This window comes from Chlorocebus sabaeus, chromosome 16 (assembly GCF_047675955.1).
Source record: "Chlorocebus sabaeus isolate Y175 chromosome 16, mChlSab1.0.hap1, whole genome shotgun sequence".
Taxonomy (NCBI): domain Eukaryota; kingdom Metazoa; phylum Chordata; class Mammalia; order Primates; family Cercopithecidae; genus Chlorocebus; species Chlorocebus sabaeus.
In genome coordinates, this window is record NC_132919.1 from 19,601,285 (window position 1) to 19,628,703 (window position 27,419).

Below are 27,419 nucleotides of genomic sequence, written 5' to 3' on the forward strand. Positions count from 1 at the left end.
CAGAAGGTGTCCAGTTCTTCCCTTGTGATTAGCTTCAAACAGTTTTGGCGAGAAGCTGTGTGGGCGATGCTGTGTAGCTCCTGCATCACAAGGAGGCACATAGTTTCGGGGGACCCGGCTGGGGGTCACGGGAAACTTGATCACATCTTCCTTCCTGTATCTAATAAATTATGTGTGGTGTGAAACTCAGATCATGCGAGCATCCTCTTTCCAAGCAGCCTTTTACTCAGTGGCTTTAGCATGTCTAGGTGAATATATTAAGGTTTACAAAATGATAATTTTTCTGATTCTGTCATTTCCTTTACATTTATTAGCTGGTATTCTTCCATGAAGAAGAGTTTTATCCAAAGCCACACCCTTTTATTCTCTTTTTGGTACCAATATGTATTTTAATTCATGTTTTATTATTCATCACTGTCATATTTTTCTTGAAGTTGTTCCACATAGGGTAAATTGAGCTCCTTCTGGTTCACTCTTAGGTCCATTTAACACGACTCTGTTAATCTTTGGGCATTTCCTTGATTTCTGGGCAACATGAGATGTCCCAGACTCACCATGTGCATTTCATAGTCCACACCTAGAATCAGCTATTTCCCCAAGGAGCCCTGCTTCCTTTTAGTAAGGAATGGTATTTAGAAATGTAGATAAATTTCCAAGGGAGAAGAGTTTTCTAAGGGAAGATAAAGTATTGAATTACAGTAGTTATTCGTAGTCACAACTGCTACTGTATTCTTGGTGACTTAGGCCCTCGTTTGAAGTTAGGGAGGTGGAGCTTTATGTGACAGTGATTTGTGTGCCTGTGTCTCCTCTACCTGGCTGACTTTCTTGGGAGCCAGGAGAGTATCTTTTCCATTTTTATATTCACAGTATTTAACACTGTTTCTGGAACAGAGGAGAATTTAATAACTATTTGGAATTAAATTGTGCTAAACAGACTTCTAAGCCGTGCATCATAGAATCCAAGAAGTTTTCTAGTGTTCTGTGTGGAGAAGAGTAAGGATCTGAAACAGTCACAGTGGAAATGTTCTTAGGCTGTGGGCAAATTATTCAGTGTTTCAGAACTTGTTTCTCTTGCTGAATGGGAAGCATTTTATTGGCTTCAGCATGCTAAAAAAAGGCTATAACAAGATCTGAGGCTGTTCTTACGAGGTAGTGGTAAAGTATGGGTACGGGATTCAGTTTGAACATTTAGAGAAGGTGACTTTCTAAGCTGTATATAGCTCACCCTAGAGGTGAATGGTACTGGTTTTCAGCCTCTACTTGGGAAATGTGTGTTTCTTCTTTTGCTGACTCTCTCTGCTACTATATAGTTTTATGATCTTTAAGTCAGTCAGTTGCTCGATTTCTTTTCCTTATTTTCATCTGGAAAAGAGTGTGATGGTGTTTTGAATTAAGACATAATAAGAAAAAACATACAAAACCCTTTGATATGTAGCAATAAAATGAAAGAAGATGTATTATAAGCACAGAACTTGGCCATTATAAGTAGCAACAAAGGAAGCCTAGCGTCAGGTCCTAGAGTTTATTTTTATTTGAAGGAGCTGTATGTGGCATTTTAATAAGAGTTCCAAATGAAAGGGTAGTTCCAGGCTGAGTCTAGCTTTGAGACTATAATGATAATGGGACTGTAAAGTTATATGAAAGTGGGTTTAGGCAGAAGGCACATGAAAAGTACATTTCTTTATAACCGCATTTTGAGTGAAGGGATAGAACCTAAAAGGAAAGACTAAAATATTCAACATGGTATTTACTAAGTAAAGGGTTTGTGCACACACATGTGTGCATGTGTGCTGTGTGTGTTTATGATGAATAGGAACTCTTTATTCCATCACCATTTGTTTAAACATGAAGTTTAAAGAAAAGCTTCATTTCCTGAATTTTCTTTTTTCAAAAAGTAATTCTTGCTTGGGATAAAAATTGCAAACAATAGAGATATACAACTTAGTAAAAGGTCTCAACATTCTGCTGACAGTTTTGTTTCTGTTCTTTCAGATGTTTTCTGTGCATCCACTAGATTTTTCTTTTCCCAGAAATTAGCTCATATTAACTAACGTAAGCCTACCCTGCTGCTGCTTGTGTGTGTTTCCGTGTAACACACAGCTTTTTATGTCCATCTGTGGACATCTGTATCACTGTTTTTGATGGTTGAATTCTGTGTATGTACCCTCATGTACCCAGTATCCTATTGAGAGCCATATGAATTGTTTCTTGTTTTTTGCTATCATAAACAATGCTGCAGTAAATATCATTTGTGTGTATATCTGCTGTCTCATGTACTTAGGATTGATATCTAGGAGTGGAATTACTGAGACAAAAGTTGTGGATATCTATGTTTTGCCAGTTGTTCTAAAGAGTTGATGAATTTGTAGGGCTGAGGATTCCTCATCTCAGATGACATAAGGTCCTTGTTACACTCTCTAAGTGCCCTGAGTTTCTCCTTTGGAGCACAGGTCAGAATTGTATTTTATTGTGTGCTTGTTTTAAAACTTCCCCTCTCTCCTCTTATTTCCCCCCTAAAAATGTAAGTTCTATATGGACAGGAACATCATTTCTGTATTATTCATATTCACATCTCTAGCATCCAGCAGAATTCTTTACAAATAGTGTGTGCTCAGTAGGTAATCAGTATTTCCCACATCCTCACCAACAGTTAGTGTTGTCAGCATTTGTCAGTCTGACAAATAATATATCATAGATCAGTTTTTTACTGTATATTAAAAAAATTATTGAGTGAGAAACTTTTTTTTTTTTTTTTTTTTTTTTTTTTGGAGACAGAGTCTTGCTCTGTTGCCCAGGCTGGAGTACAGTGGTGGGATCTCAGCTCACTGGTAGCTCCGCCTCCCGGGTTTACCCCATTCTCCTGCCTCAGCCTCCCGAGTAGCTGGGAACAGGCGCCCGCCACCTTGCCCGGCTAGTTTTTTTGTATTTTTTAGTAGAGACGGGGTTTCACCGTGTTAGCCAGGATGGTCTCGATCTCCTGACCTCGTGATCCACCCATCTCGGCCTCCCAAAGTGCTGGGATTACAGGCTTGAGCCACCGCACCCGGCCGAGTGAGCAACTTTTTACCTATATATATAAGCCATTCATATTTCCTCTGTGTTTTTTTCCCCCAGTTTTCAAGTGGGCTATTTGTCTTAGAACGGATTAAAAGAGCTCTTCATATTTTAGTGATAGCAGTTTGTTAATCGTATGTATTGCAGATTTTTTTCCCCCAGTTTTTTGTTTGTTTCTTGAATTTGTTTATGGTGTTTTGGGTCATATAGAAGTTTCAAACTTTTTTGTAGTAGAGTTATAAATCTCTTCTTTATGGCTCTGGACTTCATGCTATGTATAAAAGGGCATTTCCCACTCTCTGGGTCTATATTTTCTCCTAGTACTTTTCGATGGTTGTACTGAATCTACATTGTCAACATATATAAACAATTCTTACTTTGCTGTTTCCCTTATAATAATCATTTTGTCTTAGTCTGTGGGTAAATATGTATTTAATACTTACTGCCAGTCATTATGGTGAAGTCTCTCTAGACATTTTACTTGGCTAAGGTTTGTTTTCTAGGAGAGTCCTCAGGAAGAGTCCACAGCAATAATATTCCCTGAGTTCTTCCATGCTTATAACAGTTTTATCTATGATCCTTATACTCAAGGGTCTGTTTGGTTGGTTGTAAAATCCATGGCTTATGTTTTATTTGAGTATCTTCAAGATGTTACTCTATCGTCTGTTGCGAAAATCTGATGAGAGTCTAATTTTTTTTTCACTTATGAGGAACTTGGGTTATTTTGCCTAGATGCTCAATGGGTTTTTTTTTTTTCTTTATCTTTAAAATCTCATATATGGTGGCTGTAATCGGTGGGCATTACAGGTGCCTTTGAGATGGTGTGACCTTCCGGGGACATCTGTATCCCGCAGAATGTCTAAGGTGGTACATCCTAGCTCTGAGCACGTTCCTCCGACTGAGCCCAGACTTGGCAGGATTGGCCAGGTGTGTGCTCATAGTTTGTGGTTTGAGACTGTGGCAGTTTTTCCTACTTTATCTGATATGATGCTTTCTAGCGTTTTTTGGGCTGGGGGTCACAGGTAAGGTGATGCAAAATAACTCCTACTCTCTTATTTTCAACTAGAAACTAATTGATATCTTATTTTGTTTTGTCTAGCTTTTCCTCCCCTCCCTTGGAAGATAATGCTTATCTTTCTCAATTTATCGACTTGAGAAATAAATCTTTTGGTTATACCTTTCTAAAAAACAAATAAAACCATTAGCATAGTAATATTACTTCACACTTCCTGTACCTTTATCTCCGGTTTTTGTGACGCTTTGAGAATTCTTTTTTAAAAATTTAAGTTTTAATTTTTTAAGAGACACTTTCTCGCCATTTTGCCTAGGCTGGGTCTTGAACTCTGGTCTCAAGTGATCCTCCCACCTCAGCCTCCTGAGTAGCTGGGATTGCAGGTTTGAGCCACAGTGCCTGGCAGAATTTTTGTTATTATTATTAAATTAATGTTTTTTTACATTGCTAATTTTTCTTTCTAGGCTTCTTAAAATTATGTCTAATTTTCTATCCATAGTTAACCCAGGCCATGAGATTTAATTCTATTTAGATTTAATTCTGCACCTAACCGGAACTGGTACTATTGCTAGTTCATTCATTGATAACATTGAATACCCTGAACTATGCACTGTTCTATGTGCTTGAGATAAAGAAATGAATAAATAAACAGAAATCCCTGCCCCTCTGGAATTTATGTACTAGAGGGGGTGGATGAATGTAATAAATGAGTAAATCTTATAATACATTAGAAGAGAACAAGTGCTAAATTGTAAGAATAAAAGTGGAATAGGGTGAGTGAGGTCCGTGGGGTCAAGGAGAGTACGTAGAATTTAAATAAGGTGGTCAGGGAGGGCCCCATTGAGATGCTGACATTTGAGCAATGACCTAGAGTACGTAAGGGAGTTAACTCACTGCAGGTGGAGGAGGCGGCCAGAGCCAAGACTCAAGGAGTCGCCTTCCTGATGTATAGGAGGGGCAGTAAGGAGGCCAGGGCTGCAGGAGACGTGGCACAAGGGCCCGGAGGGCATATGGGGTGGGGATTGGGAAGGGCTTTGTAGACCAGTGCGGACTGGAGGGCTCTGACTTGGGTGTTGATGTGGTCACTCTTGATGCTGAGAGTAGACTCCAGGGGACAAGACTGGAAGGAGGGAAAGGAGCTGGCTATTGCAGGAAGGCCAGGCGAGCGATACTGATAGATGGGACCAGGCTGGTTTGAAGCTATGAAATTCCCATTAGTGAGCACATTATGTACATTTAACTTTTTGGTCAGCTGGATTAGGGCTACATTTTCCTCAAGGATTCTGGAGTGTGAGAATGCTTGCGTTCTTTCATGTCATAAATGCTTGTGTTCTTTCATGTCTTTCATGGCTTTTTGCTGCCTTTAAATAATGCATGGCATTCTAACTTGGTAAGTGTTGGGTCACTTCTCTCCCTTCTGGCTCAGTAGGCAGCATTCTTTTGTCTTCAGACTCCAGTGTTCTGGAGAAGACTGCAGATGGTCTGCCTTTTTCCGCATTATGGGCTGCCCACGTCTTTCTCTGTGTTGGTAGAATCGCCAGCCTTGCTAGATGTGTCTTACCCTGATTGGACTCTACTGATTTTTCTTGGCATATGCCGAACCCTTTCAAGCTATAGATTCAGTTACTCAATTTCAGGAGAATTTTCCTGTATTATATCTTAAATTTTCTTTTCCTGTGTCATTTGTTTTGTTCTCTTCAGAATTAGCAGTTGTGTGTCTATTGAATGTTTATCTCCCATATCTAATTTTCCTTTTTTTTTCTTTTTTTGAGACGGAGTCTCGCTCTGTCACCCAGGCTGGAGTGCAGTGGTGCGATCTCGGCACACTGCAAGCTCCACTTCCCGGGTTCATGCCATTCTCCTGCCTCAGCCTCCTGAGTAGCTGGGAATACAGGCGCCCGCCACCACGCCTGGCTAATTTTTTGTATTTTTAGTAGAGACGGGATTTCACCATGTTAGCCAGGATGGTCTCGATCTCCTGACCCCGTGATCCCCCCCACCTCGGCCTCTAACTTTAATCACTTTCATGGATTTCCTATATTCCATTTCCCCAAATGAGTCGCCGCTTTCACTGACTTCTTCAGCAATTCCGCTTCACTTCTTGCCCTTCTTCACGTCATGTTCATCAGGGAATGGTGTTCGTGCTTTTCTCCATTGGTGTCCTTGACGTCCCTTATCTTCCTTCAGTAAGGAACAGGGCCCATAGGGCAGGATAGTCCTTGCTTTAGCCTGTCACTAAGCTGAGATAAATTTGAAAACGACTCAAGATCTAGAGAAGTGAGTCTTGATTCTTGTTGTCTTCCCTTGATCTTGTTCAGCAAATTCCTGTCCGGGAAATAGCCTTTGTGTCTGTCGTTCAGGGTGGAGGCCATTCTCCACTCTCATTATAGGTTGAATTTCCTTCTCTGTTTTGACTTTAACAGAAGGGGAGAGTAGATATTTTTTCTTTTATAAGAATTCCCAGGGCGGGGTGTGGTGGCTCACATCTATAATCCCAGTACTTTGGAGCTCGAGGCAGGTGGATTGCTTGAGCCTAGAAGTTTGAGATTAGCCTAGGCAACATAGTGAGACCCTGTATATACAAAAATACAAAAATTAGCATGATGGCACGTGCCTGTAGTCCCAGCTCCTCAGGAGGCTGAGGTGGGAGGATTGCTTGAACCCAGGAGGTTGAGGCTGCAGTGAGCTGAGATCGTACCACTGCATTCCAGCCTGGATGACAGAGTGAGACCCTGTCTCAGAAAAGAAAAAAAAAAAAAAAAGAATTCCCAGACATATAGCTTGAAAATTATCTTTTGTAAAAAAATAATGTATTACAGTATATAAAATTCAACATGTTTAACAGGGGGAAGGAGGGAAAAGAAGATTATCTTCTGCCCCGTCCCTTAGTTTCCAGTTCCCAGCCCCAGGAAGCACAACCATATAGAACATATTCCTAGAGTGGAATTGCTTTGTCAAAGGATATATGCATTTGTACATTTGATAGACACTGCCAAATTGCTATCCATAGAAGCCGTCAGTATATATATGCTATCAGCAAAACATGAGAGTGCCAGTTTCCTCACATTCTCACCAACATGATGATGTTCGAAGCGTTTCAAATTTTTGCCATTCTAATAGGCAAAATAGATTTGAAAGTTTTATTTAGCATTTCCTGTTAATACAGGTGGTTGAGGAGCCAGGTGCGGTGGAGCACACCTGTAGTCCTGATGCTATCATTTGAGCCCAGGAGTTCGAGCCCAACCTGGGCAACATGGTGAGACCCTGTCTCTCAAAAAATAAAGAAGTAAAAGTCAGTCTGAGCATCTTATGTGCTGAAGAGCCGTTTGTATTCATTGTGAACTACCTGTTCATTACCTATCACATTTTTATTTTGGGTTAGTGGTGGCTTTTTCGTTGGGTTTATATAGGTACTCTTTATGTGTAGGAAAATTAACTTGATCTGGATATGAGTCAAGTTTTGTTTTCCCAGTTCATTCAACTATGATTATTTAGTTGTGTTTGTGCTATGTTTTAGGTATGTAGAAAGATTTGGTTTGTATGTAGATGATTTTCTCTTTTATAACTTTGGGGTTTTTATATCATAGGCATTTCCCATGCTAAGAGTCCACGGATTCTATGGTGTTTTCTTCTGCTAATTGTATTATTTTCATTATTAAAACAATTTTTTTTTTTTTTTTGAGACAGAGTCTGGCTCTGTTGCCCAGGCTGGAGTGCAGTGGCCGGATCTCAGCTCACTGCAAGCCCCGCCTCCCGAGTTCACGCCATTCTCCTGCCTCAGCCTCCCGAGTAGCTGGGAGTACAGGCGCCCGCCACCTGGCCCGGCTAATTTTTTTTGTATTTTAGTAGAGACGGGGTTTCACTGTGTTAGCCAGGATGGTCTCGATCTCCTGACCTCGTGATCCGCCCGTCTCGGTCTCCCAAAGTGCTGGGATTACAGGCTTGAGCCACCGTGCCCGGCCAAAAAAATTTTTATTGATGTATTTTTTTGAGATGGAGTTTCACTCTTGTTGCCCAGGCTGGAGTGCAATAGCTCACTGCAATCTCTGCCTCCTGGATTCAAGCGATTCTCCTGCCTCAGCCTCCTGAGTAGCTGGGATTATGGGCATGTGCCACCATGCCTTTCTAATTTTGTATTTTTAGTAGAGATGGGGTTTCTCCATGTTGGTCAGGCTGGTCTCGAACTCCCGACCTCAGGTGATCTGCCCACCTTGGCCTCCCAAATTGCTGGGATTACAGGTGTGAGCCACCACGTCTGGCCAATTTTTTTCTTGTAAATATTTGGTGCTCCTTCAGTTACTCCTGGTGTTGGTAGTAAAGTAGGGTGCCCAACTATGTTTTTCCAGATGCTTATCCTGCTGTCTGAACACCATTTGTTGGTTCCTTTGGAATACCAGCTTTATCATATATTAAATTCCTGTAATATCATATATTAAATTCCTGTAATTCTTGGTCTAGTCCATGTCTGTTTGTCTATTCATGTACCAATATCAAACCTTTTAAAATTCAGGCTTAAAATATTTTTTAAAATGCAAAGTCAATAAAATCATTTTGGAGGGAAGTCTTATGGGAATATTTCAGTAGTTCCTTCGCAGTGAGATGTTGTAGATGATTCTTCTGAGTACAATCTGCTTTTCATTGTTAGGGCATGTGTTTACTTACCTACTTTGAATTGATTTTGCTGACAGAAGTAAGGACTCTTGGATGGTCCTTCTATATTCTCCTACCCTGGCTCCCTGGTAATGTGGAAAATGAATTTTCAGGTAAAATTGGCAGAGGACATTAGGAGTATATTAACATGAACTGGCCCAACGTAGGCTCACGCTTGATAGCTTCATCTTAGTAAGCATCCTTCTTTGATTAAATAAACTGGCTGTGGATATTCTCCAGGGAAAAAGCTACTGCTTATTCTTAGAAAACTAATGTATACATGAGCTGGTAAAGAGGAACTTCTTTAAGCACAATTTTAGCGTTATAGAAGCATATATTTGTTGTTATGATCTTGCAAGTTTGCTAAATGCTTTACTGAAAATAGCATGCATGGAAAAACATAGCACAGTATGTCCCAAATAAGCACTTGGTTATTTATTTTCTTTTTTTCTTTCTTTTTTTTCCTTCACACAGAGTCTTGCTTTGTTGCTGGAGTGCAGTGGTGCAATCTTAGCCCACTGTAACCTCTGCCTCCCTGATTCAAGCAATTCTCCTGCCTCAGCCTCCTGTAGCTGGGTTTATACGGACCTGCCACCATGCCTGGATAATTTCTGTATTTTTAGTAGAGACAGCTTTCACCATGTTGGCCAGGCTGGTCTCGAACTCTTGACCTCAAGTGATCTGCCCGCCTTGGCCTCCCAAAGTGCTAGGATTATAGGTGTGAGCCACTGTACCCAGCTAGCACTTGGTTATTTCTTTAAAAAACTTATTTAAATTCTGTCCTGAGTTTGTTACATGCTTTCTTTTAAAATGTATGTTTAGGTAAACATCTGTTTTAGTGCTTTTTCTTCCTTTGAATTTTTTCTTTTTTTTTTTTTTTTTTTGAGACGGAGTCTCGCTCTGTCGCCCAGGCTGGAGTGCAGTGGCCTGATCTCAGCTCACTGCAAGCTCCGCCTCCCGGGTTCCCGCCATTCTCCTGCCTCAGCCTCCTGAGTAGCTGGGACTACAGGCGCCCGCCACCTCGCCTGGCTAGTTTTTTTTTTTTTGTATTTTTTAGTAGAGATGGGGTTTCACCATGTTAGCCAGGATGGTCTCGATCTCCTGACCTCGTGATCCGCCCGTCTCGGCCTCCCAAAGTGCTGGGATTACAGGCGTGAGCCACCCCGCCCGGCCAAATTTTTTCATTTATTTATTCATTCAACAAATATTTATTGATTACTTGCTCTGTGCTAGACAGCATTTTAGGTACTGGTATTAAGCAGGGAACAAAACAGACAAGGACCTTGCTTTTATTGAGTTTATAATCTAGTGGGGGAGATCAGCAATAAATAAAAAATTGTCAGGATGTGATTAGTTTTATGGAGAAAATCAAGCAGGGTGGGGAGAAAGTGACTCACTTTGGGGGCAGCATCCAGTGGGAGGTCAGTATAGTTACACTGAGCCTTAGTTACCTTTTATTAGAAAGGCAATGTGGGAAAATAGGAGAAGCATGGACTTCAGAGTTTGATAAGCTCCTGTACGAATCTCAGATTTTCTACACGCAGGTTGTGTGGCCCTGACCAAATTACCTAACCTCTCTGACCCCCATTTCCCCAACTGTCCAAAGGGGAAAAAAGAATACCTGACTCCTAGTGGGTTATTAAGGATTAAATGTGACAACTTCAACAAAAAACCCTAGAAGAATGTTTGACCTGTAATAGTCACTTTATAAATAGTACCTAAAATATTATCACTTCATCACTTTGTTCATTAAAAGTTTTTTCAGAAGTTTACCCATTATTTCATGAGTTTTAATATCATGTGCCTAATAAGATGGTAGGTTTTAACCAAAGCACCCTTAAATGGCCATTTGTGCCAAATGTCACCATGGTAACTGCTAAAATGGGGGGATTGCTGGTATTAGTGTATTCATTTCCAGGAATTGTCATAGTTTAATGTTCATCTGCAGTTGGTCACGTTTTGTTGAGGTCATAACAGAAAAGGAACTACATTTGTATTGAACATTGTATTAGAACAAATTTTAGTACCTCTGAAAGGTCATACATCATAGAATCTAGACATAAAACCAGAGTTCTAGCTCAGAAACACCAGTACTACCACTGTTTCATCTGTCCCACGTTGAGGAGTATGACAGACTCTGGTTCAAAGGTACTTTAATGCCTTATCCATACTACTAGAGGCCTAGGCTGAAATTCTACTAGACCACAGGCTGGGAGCAGTGACATCTCCAAGATACCAAGTCTGTCAGGGTCACCGATGGAGATTTCCATAGAGGAGGTTCTCTGGCCTAACTGAAGGCATCACTTCTTAGATAGGTGGCCCAGTCAAACACTATCCAAGGAAGGAGCATGGGCTCTAGAAAGATTTAGGGACAGAGTAGCAGATACACCAGAATGCTGAAACCTGGAACAGGCCAGGAAGACAAAACAGCAGTCTGCATATGGCAAAAAGAGAAGGTAGGAAGATACAGGTAACAATGAAATGGATGAGATGAGAATCTCAACATGAGGTCACATCTATATTCCTAACACACACAGTTTGTTACCTATCTGTTTGCCCTAGAGACGGGGCCACACTAAATAGCACCCATTCTTTCTCATTTTCCTTATCCCTCAAACAAAGAAGTGCCCCTCCCTTGGCCCCAAGTCAATGGGTAAGGTATTCTGCCAAGACCTTTGTCGACTATCCCCTATCATTTATGTTTTTTACTTCTCCCTGTCTACTGATTTATTCTCCCTCTACCTCAAAACATGCTCATATACTTCCTATCTTCAAAAAAGGAGTCCACCTAAATCTCCTACTCTGACCTCTAACTCAGCAGTTACAGTTCCTTTCATGGCTCACTTTTCAGGAGGAATCTGACTCCACTTCTTTTACCTTTCAATTCCTCCTTAATTCTGTGATCTCCTTAGTTCTGTGAGCTTCCTCTATTCTTGCTAAAGTCATGACTATCTCTGGGTATGTTCATTGCCTGTTGGACATTTGAATGTCTCAGGCATTTCAAGTTCAGCATTAATTGAACCCATTATCTGCTTCCCTAGTGTGATGATTTTAAAATATATCCACGAATTCTTTGACATTTCTTATTTCAAGAGGTGGAGCTTAGTTCCCTTTCTAACTAATGGAATAAGGCAGAAGTGAGAGTGTTAGGAGTAGGTCCATAGTGTTAGGAGTAGGAGGAACACTATGGCTTCCTCCTTGCTGTCTCTCTCTCAGTTCACTCGTGCTGAGAGAAGCCAACTGCCAGATGGGGAGGATGTTCCAGCAATGCTATAGAGAGACTCACTTGGCAAGCAACTGAGATCTCCTGCCAACAACCAGCACTGCCTTGTCAGGCCGGTGAGTGAACTCATTGGAAGTGGACCCTCCAGCCCCAACTGAGCCTTCAGATGATGCACTCCCAGCTGACATCTTGATTGCAACCTCATGAGAAACTCTGAGCCAGAACCAGCCAGCTAAGCCTATCTTAGATTCCTGACCCACTGAAACTGTGAGATAAGCCTTTGTGTTTTAAGCTGCTCATGGTTGTCAGTGATGTGCTACACACTACTATATAACCAATACACGTGGCAAACCTTCTGTATTCCCAGTCCTAGGGAAAACGAGGAAACAACTCCTTCCTCTCCAAGATCTAACTGGTGACCAAGTCCTGTTATTTTCTTCTAGGTATCTGTTGATTCAGTCTGTTCTGATTTTCCTAGTCACTCTCTCAGTTTATTATTTATCATCTAGACTTCAGTTGCCTCTTAACAAGTTTCTTGCCTCCAGCTTCACTCCCTTTTAATCTATTCCCCATACTGCCATAAAAAGAAATTCTAAAATGTGAATTCGAGCATCTTTCTTCTTTGCTTGTATTGTCCCCATTGACTAGAGTTAATCAAGCCCAGTCATCTTAAGCAATGCAGGCAAAGCTGTTTGAGGTTTGATCCCAGTGTGCTTTCCAGCTCCCGTCTCTCCTGCAGCACTGAGTTTAGCCATCAGAAATGGCTGGTGGGTCCCAGAATCTGCCACGGCTTTTCCTCTTTCTGTGATTGGTGTGTGCAGTTCTCTCTAGTTTTGGAAGGCTTTCACAACTCTTTGACGCTTTCTCTATTTTCTGAAAGTTAAACATTCCTCCTTTCTTCTGCAGTCCCCAGGGGATACCTGTGTAATTGCTGTGATCACATCACTGTCATTGTCTCTCAATGTCTGTCAGTTAGACCAAGAATTCCACTAGATGAGGGTCGATGCTCTGTTCATCTCTTTTTTGTTGTTGTTCTTGCATATCTGATCTTTTTAAATGTTTGACATACTTTTTCTTTTTTTTTGGAGGGGGGCAGTATCTTGCTCTGTCACCTGGGCTGGAGTACATTGGCGCAATCATGGCTCACTGCAGCCTCGACCTCCTGGGCTCAAGTAATCCTCCCACCTCAGCCTCCCTAGGAGTGCACCTCCACAGCTGGCTAATTTCTGTGGAGACAGGGTTTCACCATGTTACCCAGGCTAGTCTCGAAGTCCTGGACTTGATATTCTTTTTTAACTTTACTGTGGTAAGAACACTTAACCACATTTGTTGATCTACTACATTTGTTGATCTACCCTCAATAAATTTTTAAGTGTATAGTACATTATTGTTGACTCTAGGTACAGTGTTGTACAGCAGATCTTGAGAGCTTATTCATCTTGCTTAACTGCAACGTTATGTTCGTTGATTGGTAAATCCCCATTTCCCTCCCTGCAGCTTCTGGTAACCTCCATTGTATTTTTTGATCCTATGAATTTGACTATTTTTGGTATCTCATATAAGTGGAATCATGCAGTATTTGTCTTCTATCACTGCCTTATTTCATTAGCAAAATGTCCTCAAGATTAATCCATGCTGTTGCATGTTATAGAATTTCCTTTTTTTTTTTTAAGAGGCTGAATAGTATTCCATGGTATGTATATACTACATATTGTCTACCCCTTCATCCACTGATGGGCATTTAGTTGTTTCCACATCTTAGTTTTACTTCTTTGAGGAACCTGCATACTCTTTTCCATAGCGGCTGCTCCATTTTACATTCTCATAAACAGTGCACAAAAGTTCCGGTTTCTCTACATCCTCGCCAATAGTTGTTGTCTTTTGATTTTTTGGTAATAGCCATCCTGACAATGTGTGTTCTGTTCGTTTTAAATCTCTAGCACCTAATGGGATATTTGAAGAGGGTATCTGAAACTTTTAGTCTAGCAGATAGGGAATTTCATATTGGCAGAGTCAGAATATAAAAATGTAACTTTACCTCTCTATACATGATCGTAACTTCACTCTCCAGCCATTGTTTTTCCACTAAAGGCAGTGGAGAGTCCTTGGGGATGAGGGTTCTGGCCCCGTCACTAATGCTTTCATTGGCCATGAAGGCTTTGCTGGTTGTTGGTGCCATCCATTCCTCTGTGTTCCCTTTCTCTTTATGTTAGTCCCACTGGGCCCCCTCCTTTCTGACTGTGAGAGTTCTCCAGGCTTGCAGGCTTGTGCTCAGCTGTTTCAGTGCCTCTCTGGGGCATGCACCCTGGGACGTGCTGTGTGGGTCTCAGACCCACCCTTCGGATGCAGGGGCCTGCCCAGGGCTGAGCCTCTTTAGGAGGACTGCACTCTGGGAAGAACCAATGATGTGTCTGGGATTTCTGTTAGCTAGATCTCTTATAAATTCCAAGTCTTAGTTTGGGATGGAAAGAGGTAGAGGATCTGGACTTTTCAGAGACTTAGCAGCATCTTTTTTTTTTTTTTAATACTTTATGTTCTACATGTGCACAACATGCAGGTTTGTTACTTATGTATACATGTGCCATGTTGGTTTGCTATACCCATTAACTCATCATTTACATCAGGTATATCTCCTAATGCTATCCCTCCCCACTAAAGAAAAATATGTAGTTCTTCCAGTGGAAAACTGTGGGTTCCAAGAGATATCTGCTGTGCACTTATGGGCCTATTTTAGAGCAGAATATCAAACTATTCACCATAATTTAAAAAACAATATTAAATAATTTAAAAATTGGTACAGCCTGCCAGGAGCTCAGTGTGCAATGGCGACATCAAGCCTGTGAGGCCACCTGGTGTGGCTTGGGAACCCACAGAAACCTGCACTGAAGCCCAGCAAACCCCTCTCCTAGCTAACTGTGGCAAGGACTGGCATCCGGAGAAGGGCGAGGCTGCTTGTATCATGGAGTGTCAGCTTGCTGGAAGCCGAATGAATTCCGTGATGATATGTGCAGAAAAGAGATCCAGGGCTTTTTCGATTGTGCTTCAAGGGCTTAGGAGGCCCCCCAAATGAGATCAATACAGGAGACCCTGGGAGAGTCTGGGAGTTTACCTCCCAAGAAATTGAGTAAGTTGTCACAGAGGTTTCCTTACAAACCTCACCTAAGCTTAAAATGGAGAAGCATTTTCAGTGATTTCTGAACTATAGTTTCTGACAATTATGCAGAGGTATTTTACAGATGTTTGCATTGCTGTGACCTCTTTGAAGGGTAGAATGAGGCAAAACACTTTTTCCAACCTTTGGAATCATAGTATGGGTAGAAGTTATGTTTTATCTTGAAGTAAAATCCTCTGAAGAGAAAAAAGTAGTTTAAAAATTAATTACACTTTTTTATATATAAGAGCGATCACATTGTTTGTGATCTTTGATAGTATCTATAGCCCAGGACAAATTTCCAGAGCCATTCCATTTCTTTTCTTATTCTGTTTCCATTGAAATAGAAAGCCGAAACCAGAATGATAGGTCATCAGGAATGATAACAAGTGTTTTGACTCTAACTGATCAATCTGAATGTGCATTCAGGTTAAATATGGATGCAGAGATTATAGTGAATTTTTTTTACTAAAGGCCACTTTCGGCATTCTTTCAGCTGCTGAGTTAACAAGCATGTCACACTTAAAAACAGGAAGGTTGGCCGGGTGCGGTGGCTCACGCCTGTAATCCCAGCACTTTGGGAGGCTGGGGTGGGTGGATCGTGAGGTCAGGAGATAGAGACCATCCTGGCTAACACGGTGAAACCCCATCTCTACTAAAAATGCAAAAAACTAGCTGGGCGTGGTGGCAGGCACCTGTAGTCCCAGCTACTCGGGAGGCTGAGGCAGGAGAATGGCGTGAACCTGGGAGGTGGAGCTTGCAGTGAGCCAAGATTGCACCACTGCACTCCAGCCTGGGCAACAGAGCGAGACTCCGTCTCAAAAAAAAAAAAAAAAAAAACAAAAAAAAACACCAAAAACAGGAAGGTTAAGTGTTTTTTGTTTGTTTGTTTTTGTTTTTGAGATAGGGTCTCTGCCTGTCACTCAGGCTGTAGTGCAGCATGACAACGGCTCATTGCAGCCTTGAACTTGAGGGCTCAAGCAATCCTCCTACTTCAACTTCCAGAGTAGCTGGGATTACAAGCATCTGCCACCATGCCTGGTTAATTAAAATCTTTTTTTTCATAGAGACAGGGTCTTGCTATTGTTGCTCAGGCTGGTCTCGAGCTCCTGGCCTCAAGTGATCCTCCTGGCTTGGCCTCCCAAAGTGCTGAGATTACACATGTGAGCCACCACACCCAGCCCAAGTGTTTCTATTTAGTTGATAATGGTGAGTAGATTCCTAATCCACTCTTCAATTGCATTTGATTCTGGGAAATGTTTCTTTATATCATTTTGCAGCATTTCAGTGTAGTTTTTAAATATGCCAATCATGTATCAAAAAATGTATTTCTTTAATTTGTGAAGAAAACTGTCAACTATCGGGGAAGTCAAACTCGTGGAGATTTAGCTGCCTACGTTGCAGTTTGGTCATATCATCAGGATATCATAACAGCATTAAAAAATCATGATATTTTGGCTAAGATTCAGGCTGTTCCAGATAATGATTACTGAAATATACTACTTCAGTGAATCACCTGAGATCACAGAAATGGTCTTTATCAGCATTATCAAAGTCATGAAGAAACAGTTTTTTCCTCATTTTAAATATTCCTGCTTTTAAATATCCTTGTGAACACTTTTCTCCTTAGCATCCCATGTGTTTCAGTGTGGAAAAGCAGACCCTGGGACTCACTGTCCATACCGCATGTTGAAAAGGCTGATTGTCCATGACTGTAGTGTGACTTAAAATGTTTATCCAGCCGGGTACAGTGGCTCATGTTTGTAATCCCAGCACTTTGAGAGGCCACGCAGGGAGGATCACTTGAGCCCAGGAGTTTGAGGGGGGATCACTTGAATCCGGGGGTTTGAGACCAGTCTGGGCAACATGGTGAGACCCCCATCTCTATAAAAAATTTAAGAATTAGCTGCGCATGGTGGTTCGTGCCTGTAGTCCCGGCTACTAAGGAAGTTTAGGTGGGAGGATTGCTTGAGCCTGGGTGACTGAGGCTACAGTGAGCTGTGATCATGCCACTGTACTCCAGCCTGGGCAACAAAGCAAGACCCTGTATTTAAAAAAAAGTTTATTCATTTTTTTAGCACTGAATGAAGATAAGATTATTTAGATCAGCAGTCCCTAACCTTTTTAGCACCAGGGACTGGTTTTGTGGAAGAGTTTTTCCATGGACTGGAGTAGGGGGATGGTTTTGGTGTGATTCAGCCACATTACATTTATTGTGCACTTTATTTCTATTATTATTACATTGAATATAGAATGAAATAATTCTACAACTCATCATAATGTAGAATTAATGGGAGTCCTGAGGTTGTTTTCCTGCAACTAGATGGTCCCATCTTGGGGTGATGGGAGACAGTGACAGATCATCTGGCATTAGATTCTCATAAGGAGCGTACAACCTAGATCCCTCGCGTGCTTGGTTCACAACAGGGTTCATGCTCCTATGAGAATCCAATGACACCACTGATCTGATGGGAGGTGAAGCTCAGGTGGTAATGCTCACTTGCCTACTGCTCACCTCCTGCTGTGTGGCCTGATTCCTAACAGGCTATGAACTAGGGGTTGGGGACCCCTGATTTAGATAATCAACTCTGCTCTGAGGAAAATAGCAGTGTTACTGTAGACGGGCATGAAGTGCAACTTCTTCTACTCTATGTAGCAACCCCTTTTCTTTGTGTTCCTCCTTCAGTTTAGATCCCTGAAACCCTTTTCCACATTGTACCTTGGTCATTGTATATGAACATCAAACATGAAAGGTGCTAGTGAGACCCCATCTCTATAGAAAAATTTAAAAATTAGCTGGCCATGGTGGGCCTGTAGTCCCAGTTATTTGGGAAGCTAAGGCAGGAGGATCCCTTGAGCCCAGGAGTTTGAGGTTGCAGTAGCTCTAATGGTGCCGCTGCACTCCAGCCTGGGTGACAGAGCAAGAGCCTGTCTCTAAAAACAAAACAAAACAAAACAAAACAAAGCAAAATAAACATGAAAGGTGCTGATTCATACCCTGCAAAGAGGTTTCATTCGGCAGCAAGTTGAAATTATCTACTGGTTTGTACATGAGCTAGCACTTCCTCTTCCACCTGGCATGCCATTGATGTTCCTTGATGTTCAGTGTTATTTGATAGAGGAATTTGCTAATACCTTGTTCTCTTTTCTCTTTGACGAAAACATTTATCATTAACTTTGGGGCTGTTCTAAGGAATGTTCCATTAGTGTGTGTGTGTGGTTTTTTTTTTGCCTCTGAAGAGTGCAGCTTTCAATGATGCCTCTATAGTTGTAGTCTTTTCCTTTTGGTAATGAAATGCATCAGTTTTGCACTGAGAAACGTTATGTTGCCCTTGAGGAATAACTTGGTTGGTTTACTAAAGAGACCATCAAACTTTGAAAGTGACATGGAAGGCTTATGCGGTTTCTGCAACTATTTCAGAAGCTTCATAAACAATAATGAGTCTGGGCTGGGCGCAGTGGCTCATGTCTGTAATCCCAGTGCTTTGGGAAGCTGAGGCAAGAGGTTTGTTTGAGGCCGGGAGTTCGAGACCAGCCTGGGTAACATAATGAGACTCTGACTCTACAAAAAATAAAAAAATTTAGAAAAAACCCACAAAAACAAACAAACAAACAAAAAACAATGAAGGACTCTGGCTTTAGGAGCAAATGAATCCAAGGTCTGATAAATTCCAATTTTTTATTATTCACCATTGTGCTTTCTATGTGCACTTCCCTTTTTAAACTGCCTGGGCGGTACATCACTTGGTGCACAGGACGTGTGTCTTTCCAGCTCGCAGTTTAGTTCTAGTCAATAGTGAGCCTCCTAATTGTTCAGAGTTGTATTTATGCCACTCACAATGTGACTTTTATACTTCACCAAATCATTTTGCTGTATCAGTCCTTCTGAACTGATGTGATGCTACAAAGTAGAAAAAGATGAAAACTGCTAATTTTAACAGATATAAACACAAACACGTATATAAACACCAGTGCATAAATATTGTGAAAATATATTGTGTAAAAGCAGTAACTTGTAGCACTAAGATTAACTACAGTGTTAGTTGTGCAAGTATAAATTTCAACCTTAATGATTATATAAAGAATGAAACAGGATTTCAGTGACCATAATACCTTTAACATTTCAAATTTATGAAATATATATGAACAAAATTGTTTCATTTGTTTCTTTGTTTCTTTTTGAGACAATCTTGCTCTGCCACCCAGCTTGGAGAGCAGTGGTGTGATGTTGGCTCACTGCAACCTCCACCTCCCAGGTTCAAGCAATTCTCCTGCCTCAGCTTCCTGAGTAGCTGGGATTATGGGTGCCTGCCACCATGCCCAAAAGGCTAATTTTTGTATTTTTAGTAGAGACGGTGTTTTACCATGTTGCCCAGGCTGACCTGGAACTCCTGACCTCAAGTGATCCACCCACCTGGGCCTCCCAAAGTGCTGGGATTACAGGCATCAGCCACCACACCTGGCCCATTTGTTTCTTTTGAAATAGGAACTCCCAGTGTAGCTTTTGATGAACTTCCATGGGCCTCCATGTGTCCTCCATCCTCAGGTTGTGTGTGCATTGGGCTGTAGCCATCTGGTGACAAGGACCATGCTAGAGGCCAGTCTGAGAGTGCACCTGGTAGATCCTTAAAGATGGTAGATCCTTAAAGATGCAACCTTTGGGAACCTTGACTTTTGATTGCTGTAAGCAAGTAAATCCCGTAGTTGATCATCACGTGGCTAAGCAAGGCCTATGAGGAAATTGATTTCTTGACAGAAACATTTGGAAGGTCTTCAAGTTACTTCCCTTACCAATCACATACCATTTTTAAATGTTTTCTATAACTTACTGACTTTGGTCCCATTTTTCTTTCATTTATTCAACAAATATGTAATAAGGACTTCCTGTGTGCTCGGCACTCTGCAAAACAAGATAGCATATTTGCCCTCATGGAACTAATGCTTTGTATATATGATTTTCTCCTGTATCATATCCAGTCTATACTTTGCTGCTTATTTTTCTAATTTCCCTTTTTCTTACCTATTATATTTCAGATCCATAAACTACTTTGTCTATGTCCTTATTTCAAATTATTCTGTGGCCGCGCATGTTGACTCATGCTTGTAACCCCAGCACTTTGGGAGGCCGAGGCAGGCGGATCATGAGGTCAGGAGATTGAGACCATCCTGGCTAGCATGGTGAAACCCCGTCTCTACTAAAAAAAATACAAAAAAATTACCCGGGCATGGTGGTGGGCTACTCGGGAGGCTGAGGCAGGAGAATGGCATGAACCCGGGAGGCAGAGCTTGCAGTGAGCCGAGATCATGCCACTGCACTCCAGCCTGGGCAACAGAGCGAGACTCTGTCTCAAAAAAAATAAAAATTATTTGTTCTCCAGTCCAAACATACAGTAACAGTCATAGCATTAACCTTTGTGCATTAAAAGACTTACAATTTCCATCCAAAATATTTCAGGTATTTTTATTTTAAAATTAAACAGGATCTCCCTCTTTCATCCAGGCTGGAGTACAGTGGAGTGATCACGGCTCACTACAGCCTTGAACTCCTGTACTCACCTGATCCTCCCACCTCAGCCTCCCAAGTAGTTGGGATTACATGTGCCACTGTGCCTGGCTAATTTTTAAAAATCTTTTGTAGAGATGGGGCCTTGCTATGATGCCCAGGCTAGTCTCAAACTCCTGAGCTCAAGTGATCCTCCTCCCTCAGCTTCCTAAAGCCCTTTCCCACTGGCATAAGCCACCAAGCCAGGCCCAAATTTCAGGTATAACGCAAGAAATACATTTTTTTTTTGAGACAGAGTCTCAGTCTGTCACCCAGGCTGGAGTGCAGTGGTGCGATCTTGGCTCACTGCAACTTCTGCCGCCCAGGTTCAAGCGATTCTTCTGCCTCAGCCTCCCAAGTAGCTGGGATTACAGGTGCACGCTACCATGCTCGGCTAATTTTTGTATTTTTAGTGGAGACAGGGTTTCGCCATGTTGGCCAGGCTGGTCTCGAACTTCTAACCTCAAGCGATCTGCCCACCCTGGCCTCCTAAAGTGTTGGAATTACAGGCGTGAGCCACTGTGCCCGGCCAAGAAACACATTCTTATAAAATGCCAAATATATAGAAACAGAGTAAATATGAAGTCACTCCTTGTAATTCCTATCCCAAGTGCCTCTCAAGAGCCATGAAAGACCCTATTTTCTACATTTTTGCTAATAGTCTTATCTCTTTTTAAAATGTTAGTCTGCATGATGGATTTAAAAATACCTCATTGCTTTAGCTCATATTTCTTCCTATTAGATGGGTTAAGCATCTTTTCTTATGTTTAGCAGTCATTTGTAATTTTCTTTCTTGTGAATTGCCTTTTCATATCCTTTGCCTTTTTTTCTGTTGGACTGTTTGTTTCTTCTTGAGTTAATTTTGGTAACCTATGTTTTCCTAGAAAATGATCTGCTTTGCCTAGTTTACAAATCCTTATATGTAATTACGTCCTCTTTCTTGTTTCTAATTTGGATACCTTCCTTTTTTCTTTCTTGATTAGATTTGCCAGGGTTCTATCTTGTTAGTCCTTTCAAAACATCAACTTTTCATTTTATTAATCTTCAAGGTCATTTAAAAAATGTTTTCTGTTTAATTAATTGCCGCTTTTATCTTTATCCATTTCTTCATTCTGCTTTCTGTGGACTGAGAGAAGACTCCTTCATGTAGAGGAAGGTGGGAACAAAGGTACAAAGATAGTTGTCGGGGGTCCGGAAAACAATTGTTGGCATCATTCTCCTTCACCTCCTCACCCCCAACTGCCATCGCACATACAGGCAGTTCAGAATCCATCAAGAAATAAGAGTCAGGAATCAGGCAGACTGAATTGGACTATCAGCTTTGTTAATAAGGCTAAAGTAGAGAGTAGTGCCTGACCTAAGATCCCAGTCAGGCTAGTAACCCTTCCCTCTGAGTTAAACCTAACCAACAGAACAAGGCATTTAGAATGCCTTGAGAGGTTTGATAAGAAGACAGTTAGAAATGAATAAATCAATCACTTAGAGGTACTGAGGGCCAAATGGCCTCAGGGCAGTTCAGTTTTTCAGTTCTGTTTGGAGACCTAGATCAGGAACAAAGAAGAATGAGTTGGCAGTCTCTGGTTGGTGGCTGAGTAAGCAGGGCCAGAGTTGGCAGAAGGAGGTGATCCTGGGGCTTCAGACTGGTCAGCGAGGTTAAGTGAGACCAGCAGGGCATGGACGAAACCAGGAAGAGGCAGGAGTCAGGGCTTCAGCTTCTTGTGAGCATGCAAACCCAGCTTGGAGGGAGTGTGATGCTGGGACAGCCAAAAGAGGAGCAGCTGGGGGCCAGAGAAGGGCATTGCACATCCAGAACCCTGATGGCAGGAGAGTCGAGAGAACGGGCACACCACCAAGTGTGATGAAACTTGTGGGGGATTGACGATGAGTCATTCTTCAGACTCTCCGGGACTCTTGTTCTTTCCCCAAATTAGTTTAACATCTGCTTTGGAATCAAAAGGGTAACTGCTTTTCTCTTTCTGGCTAATTAAACAAATGCAAATGTATGCATAGCCTTACTGTATCCTCACACAGCCTGGGAGGGAAGCACAGTGTGGGTGGCAGGTATATGACGCTAGAAGCAGAGGGTGTTCAGTGCTGGGGTGGGAGGACAGCAGGAGGATCTGTCCCGGTGCCAGGCATCTTCCATCCCTACAGGACCTCTCAAGGTTGTGCTACATGACCTTCGGCGTATGAATTCACCTGGCACCACAGTATTGTTTTTAAAACTGAAAATATTCCAGCGTATTGTAACTTGTAAGCCCACAAACTTCTTGTTTCTAGCCATGTACTTACAGAAAGCCCTTGCCGTTATGTTTTCACAGGGAGGGCATGATGAACCTTGTCTTATAGCTCATGAGAAGGCCAACTGCACTAACCACTCCTTGCCGGGTGTGGTATGTTTCCCTCTGTAATTAGTTCTCCCTGTGTACTTTCTTATGGTAAAATTTTATGCTTTAGAACAAAAATTAAAAAGTCACCTAAAGAGATGATTTGGTTAACATGGAAGTCAAATTCCTCTTAGTAGAAATGAGCAGTTATAGTCAGACCTTATATATATTACGAAGAAGAGCAATATATTTCTAAACTACATGCTTATGTCACATTTCAGATTTTGTTTAGCAATTTGCATATTCATTATGATCTGCTAACCCACCTGTTTTGGAAAAACCCACTCAAACTGGGGTTTTTCCTCTGCTCTCACACCACAGCAACAGTCATCAACATGGAAAAAGACTTCGGTGACCAAATGTGTGGGGATTTCTCTCCAGAAGCAGTGGACACCAGCTGGGTGTTCTCCAGTTCAACTCTGACGCTATCTACCTGGAGAGAGCATCAGATCCCACAGGGTGAGACTCAGGCCCCAAGGCTGCCCCCTTCCCCAGACACTAGTCTCAAGTCTGGGCCTCTGGAACTTCTGACCAACTGGCTTCAAGTTGTGGTTCCCATGACTCCTTCTTTGGGTTCAACTAATTTGTTGAAGCACCTCATAAAACTCCGGGCAACACTAACTTACATTGATCAGTTTATTATAAAGGATATTGCAAAGGATACAGATGAAGAGAAGCGTAAGACAAGGGATGGGGAAAGGGCGTAGAACTTCCACTCCCTCCCTGGGTGCACTACTTTCCAGAAACTTCCGGGTGTTCAGCTGTCCAGACGCTCTCTGAACTGTGACCTTTTGGGTTTTTGTGGAGGCTTCATTGCATAGGCACCACAGCCATGTAGAAATGTGATTGGACAAAAAGTACATGATCTAAACCCAGCATGCCCATCTCTTCAAGACTTTTCTTGGCCTCTCTGTGTAGCATTCCTTCCTTTAGGGTATGGGTAGGACTCTCTCTACATTGAGGGACTTCTGACCCATAATTAGATTAGGGTCCTGTCTCGGGCAGGTGAAAGGACAGGAGAAGTTCAGAGAGAGAGATTCTGTTTCCTGAGGCCTAAAGTGCCCTGAAATTATAAGTCAGGAGCCAGGAACAGTTTCCTAATGCCCATAGTCCTTGTTATAATTTGTTATCTATATCTGTATCCATCTATCTATCTATCTATCTATCTATCTATCTGTCTGTCTGTCTGTCTGTCTGTCTGTCTGTCTGTCTGTCTATCTATCCATCCATCCATCCATCTCTGTCTGTCTGTCAATCAATTGTAACACCATACCATCAGATAAACAATTTCTATTCATACCCATTTTCTGGTAATAAAAACTGGATCTGTGGCTGGCTAGGTGAAACTCGGAAACCCATGAAGCTTTTTACCTTTTTTACCTCTGGGAGTGTGCCCTTTCATCCAGAATCATTAAGAGTCTCTTGCGTACCCCTCTCTGAGGACTCTTATTCTAACAGCCTTTGCAAAAATTAGCCAAACATCTGTTTGAAACTCACTCAGAGTCATTTTCATCTTTGCCTTTCTCCTAGTTATTTTTAGGGTTGATAAATTTGTTTTCCAAGAGCAAACAGAGCATTTTTAAGCTTTGATTTTTGGCTAGCATTTAGGAATTCTTGTTCTGTGGAGAGAGGGCCGGATGCCCACTTAGGAACTTAGCCTGCACAGAGATTCCTTCAGTGGAAGAGCCTTGGTGTGGAGTCATCCATCCGGCTCCTGGAGCTTGGCTACCCTGATACTGCCCGGTCTCCCTGCAAATGAACACCTCAACATGCCATTATAGTCGATCATCTTACTCTGTTCTTACAGAATCCGGGAGGAGAGATTTAGAATCCCTGCAAAGGATGTCTTGTGCAGGGTTTAATTATTTCTACAATTAAGAAAGCCTTCCTCAGGTTGAATGGAATTTATTTTCTGCAATATAAGCCATGAATTTACAAATAGAGTCTGATGCTGTCAGGATACATAATTGTTGTTATGCTTAAGTAGATTTTTTTTTTTTTTTGAGTTAGAGTTTTGCCCAGGCTGTAGTGCAGTGGCACAGTCACTGCTCACTGTACCTTCAACCGCCTGGGCTCAAGCAGTTCTCCCATCTCAGCCTCCCAAGTAGCTGGGACTACAGGTGCCATACCACCACACCTGGTTAATTAATTTTTTTTTTTTGTAGAGATAAGGGCTCTTATGTTGCCCAGGCTGGTCTTGAACTCTTGGATGCAAGTAATCCTCCTGCCTCCCAAAGTGCTGAGATTCCAGGTGTGAGCCACTGTGCCCAGTCTTAAATAGATTTTTAAAAATTACAAAACTGTTACATGTTCATAGTAGACAGTGTAGAAAAATTTAAAAAGCATAAAGAAAATTAAAATTTCCTATTTTTCCGCCACCCAGATAACCATTCTTTTTTTTTTTTTTTTTTTTTGGAGATGGTATCTCACTTTGTCACCCAGGCTGGAGTACAATGGTGTGATCTCACTGAAACCTCCGCCTCCCAGATTCAAGTGATCCTTCTGCCTCAGCCTCCTGAGTAGCTGGGACTACCGGTGCACACCCCCAGGCCCAGTTGATTTTTGTATTTTTAGTAGGGACAGGGTTTCACCATATTAGCCAGACTGGTCTTGAACTCCTGTCCTAAGGTGATCCATCCACCTCGGCCTCCCAAAGTGCTGGGATTTCAGGTGTGAACCATCATGCCCAGCCTAACCATTCTTAATGTACAGATTTTTTTTCAGTCTTTTTTATATACCTAAATGTAAATATGAGCTCCTACTGCAAACACTTTACAATTTGTATTTTCCACCAACATATATTGTCATCATTGTTCTAGATCACTGCATATTTTATAGTATCACTTTCTATATTGAGATGCCATAAATTCACATATATTCACATTTATATAAATGTTTACATATTTATATTTTTAACATATTTATAGTATATATAATATTTCTATAGAGATAGCATGTATTCACTTATATTCACTGCCATAAAATTCATACTTTAAAAGTGAACAATATGGTGATTTGTCTGTATCTTCACAAGGTTATACAACAGTCACTGCTGTCAAATTCTAGAACATTCCATTACCCCCCACCCTGAAAACCCAGGGCAGTTACCACCCTTCCTTCGCTCCTTCCCTCATCCTGTGGCAGCCACTCAAGTACTTTCTGTTTGTCTGAATTCCCCTCTTCTGGACATTTCGTAGAAGTGGAATTATACAATATATGGTCTTCTGCGTGTGGCTTCTCTTTTTTTTTTTTTTTTTTTTTTTGAGACAAGGTCTTGCTCTATCACCCAGGCTGGAGTGCAGTGCTGCAATCTCAGCTCACTGCAAACTCTGCGATCCTCCCACCTCAGCCTCCCAAGTAGCTGGGACCACAGATGTACACCACCATACCTGGTTTGTATTTTTGGTAGACAGGATTTTGCCATGTTGGCCAGGCTGGTTTCAAACTTCTGGGTTCAAGTTATCTGACTGCTTCAGCCTCCCAAAGTGCTGGGATTGTAAGCATGAGCTACGGTGTCCAGCCTGTGTCGCTTCTTTTGTTCAACATAAGGTTTTCAGGGTTCATCCATGTATCGGTATGTTATTCCTTTTTACTGATGGATAGTATTTCACTGTGTGGATGTGCATTTTATATTTATCCATTCATCAGCTGATGGCCATTGGTTTTTTTGTCTGCTTTATGGCTATTGTGAATAGTGCTATTGTGAACATCTGTCTGCAAGTTTTTGTTTGAACTTCTGTTTTCAATTCTTTTGGATATATACCAAGGACTGGAGTTACTGGGTCATAATGGTAAAGATGTGTAACTTTTTGAGGGACTCCCCAAACTGTTTTTCACGGTGGCTGTACTTTTTCACATTTACATAAGCAATGTATGAGGGTTCCAGTGTCACCACATCCTCACCAGTACTTGTTAATATCTGTCCTTTTGGCTGGAGCCATCCCAGTCGATGTGGAGTGGTATTTCCCAGTGGCTTTGATTTGCATAATACCTAATGATTGATTTGTCTAATGTGGAGCTTCTTTTCACATGCTTGTTGGCCACTTGTATTGTATAGTCTGTTTGGAGTAATATCTATTCAGATCCTTTGCCCACTTTTCAATTGGGTTATTTGTCTTTTTGTTATTGAGTTTTAAGAGATCTTTACACATTATAGATAGTAGACCCTTATCATATATAGGATTTGCAAATGATTTCTCCCATTCTGTGGGTTATCTTTTCATTTTCATTTTTTTAATACTTGTTTTAGGTTCAGGGGTACATGTGAAGGTTTATCACATAGGTAAACTCATGTCACAGGAGTTTGTTATACAGATTATTTAATCACCCAGGAATTAAGCCCAGTACCCAATAGTTATCTTTTCTGTTCCTCTCCCTCCTCCAAACCTCTACCCTCTATG

At 41.6% G+C, this 27,419-nt stretch overlaps 1 protein-coding gene and 1 pseudogene across 5 annotated transcripts in view; both read left to right on the top strand.

The window, feature by feature from the left end:
• SPECC1 (sperm antigen with calponin homology and coiled-coil domains 1) overlaps positions 1-27,419 on the top strand; it is a 313,389-nt gene that overhangs the window by 34,521 nt on the left and 251,449 nt on the right. For 3 of the 5 annotated variants that reach the window (XM_008010650.3, XM_008010649.3, XM_073004763.1), the window contains exon 1: positions 23,341-23,478. The exons of 1 other annotated variant lie outside the window; for it this stretch is intronic. The gene's annotated coding sequence lies outside the window, so the exon portion shown is untranslated. Of the gene's footprint in view, positions 1-16,178; positions 16,300-23,340; positions 23,479-27,419 lie in introns of those variants that run through there. One more of the 5 variants, XM_037987818.2, reaches the window with a different exon arrangement.
• LOC103242524 (small ribosomal subunit protein mS37 pseudogene) lies at positions 14,762-15,137 on the top strand (annotated as a pseudogene).